Source organism: Lactuca serriola, chromosome 5 (assembly GCF_051521515.1).
Source record: "Lactuca serriola cultivar US96UC23 chromosome 5, Lser_US96UC23_V15, whole genome shotgun sequence".
Classification (NCBI taxonomy): Eukaryota; Viridiplantae; Streptophyta; class Magnoliopsida; order Asterales; family Asteraceae; genus Lactuca; species Lactuca serriola.
The window spans coordinates 240471787-240474255 of NC_136412.1; positions in this window are offsets into that span (position 1 = coordinate 240471787).

Here is a 2469-nt window from a genome sequence, read left to right on the forward strand (position 1 = left end):
ATATACAACTATACTAGAACAAGAAACATTTCATCACATATGCAAGAATACGATAACAAATGTGATCCACTGTATCGGAGCATGCCTTAAATGTCATGGCCCGAGTTGTAGCCAGAATTCTCTTGGAGGGAGAGCGTTGAGTTTGCGTATAGATCTATACTGGATTGACTATCCTACACCTTGCTGCTAGCTACAGCCGGACCTGCAGGTCTGTGGGTGCCAAACGTCATTCCGTTATTACGACCGTTCTTTATGTCGTTGTTATCAGTCGATAGTATGGTGCAATTATCACATTATACCTTAATATAAATCCGGTTTAAGGTAGTAGTAATTAGTACAACAGTAGTTCTTATTATACAAAGCTACAGTACTACAATGATTTACCCATTACATATTTTGGTGATAATCTCACTTAAGCATTAATGTACAAACTATATTTTATCAAATGATAGTTATACTTGGGTAATTACACACTTTTACAACAGACGAGTTTACAAAACAGTTAAGCCTTGGTAGAAAGTTACTTTTATAGAAAATATAGGATTTTCTGAGAGATTCAAACTTTTACAAACACTTTTAAACATTTACTTACATTTTTACAAACTTATACATTGAGACAGGTTCAAACGTTTTTGACAACGAACATTGACACTAAAATACTTATGAACTCACCAGCTTAATGCTGATAAACTCTTTCAAAATAACTTGTATTCTCAGGTCATCAGTAGACAGGTACCGATGCCAGCTTTTGAGATGATGGAGCGTACTCAAGACTCATCATTTTATTATTTTGATTTACGTTATATTTTTGGTGTCTAAAACTGTACAGAACACGCATGTATTAAATTTATATATTTAATGCAATGGATGATGTTGTTTGCCTATTTACATTTACTGTGTTGTGATTACCTTACATGACGTCCTCCGCCCCAGAACGTTTCCGCCGTTCTTGGTTTTGGGGTGTGACAGGTATCAACCGTTGACATCCGTGGATGTGCTTTTACCTCTGTAGCTAACAGAGATTCTAGGAATGGTTAATCCCGCAACGTATCGTTTGGTACTAGGATATTAAATCCAATCTATCTCATCGATTATGTGATTGTATCACAAAGTAAAGATAAGAATGAGGATTATATAACAGAATCTATACATATAAAATGTAATAGTAACTCATCATATATTATCTATGTAAAGTATCCATGTAAGAGTATATGAACGTATACCTTTGCTACCCAAAGGTACTGAACTGACTGAAAGGAACTATTATGTCCATATATGTACACAGGATATATATAACTAAGTATCTAAACGACCTTCGGACGGATACCCGACACCCACCAGACCACATCCCAACGGGGAAAAGGAAATAGAGCGGGTTAGCCTTCCTAAGTCCTTTAAACATTACTTATACAACTACACATATATAGGCATGCTTTTAACAGGGCATCTATGTAAACGTACTCATGTAAATGTATCTATGTAAACGTACTCATGTAAATGTATCCATGTAACTGTACAGATATAAATGTATCTATGTAAACGTACTCATGTAAGCGTGTCTATGTAAATGTATTCATGTAAGCGTATCTATGTAAACGTACTCATGTAATATGTAATGTATTAATATAGACTCATGAATGAACTGACTCTTGTGTGATTCCTTGTACTTGGAATGGTAAGTAGTATCTCCTAACTATACCTATAATAGTTACTAATGGGGTACATGTATAAGTGAAGTATGCCTTTGCTACCCAAAGGTACTGAACTGACTGAGGAACACTTTTATGTCTCTATATGTATACAAGATATATAACTGATAGTTAAACGACCTTCGGACGGATACCCGATACCCTACCAGACCACATCCCAACGGGGAAAAGGAAATAAAGCGGGTTAGCCTTCCTAAGTCCTTTAAATATTATTTATATAACTATACATATACAGGCATGCAATTGATAATATAAAATCATAAAAGAAGTTTTGTAAAACCTTTATAAAAGATTACTATCTAGGAAAAGATCGACTTGATGTCAGTCTATAAAACAGGTGGAAAGTATTTGTTTGATAAAACAGTTTAAGTATAAAGAAACCTTTGTTTGAAACATAATTGTAAAAGAGTTTGAAATGAAACATACCGTGTATAATGAACAGTTTAATAAAGAGTTTTAAACATATAAAGCGTTTATGAAAATCATTTGAAGAAATCCATTTGGTAAAACGGGTAACGTATAGTAAATCCTTTTTGCATGTTAGTTATTAATCACATGTGATTGATATAATAACTAGCATGTTTCAACTTGTATTCCCCCCATAAAGCATTTAAAAACATGTAGAAACATTTAAAAGGTTAATTCAAGGGGTATGAACTCACCTGCAGTGAGCGGATCGGAAGGAAGTGTCGGATAAGTGCTTGGTGTCAAGTGAAGACTTAGACACGCACAATGATCCTAATTACATATGAAGACATAT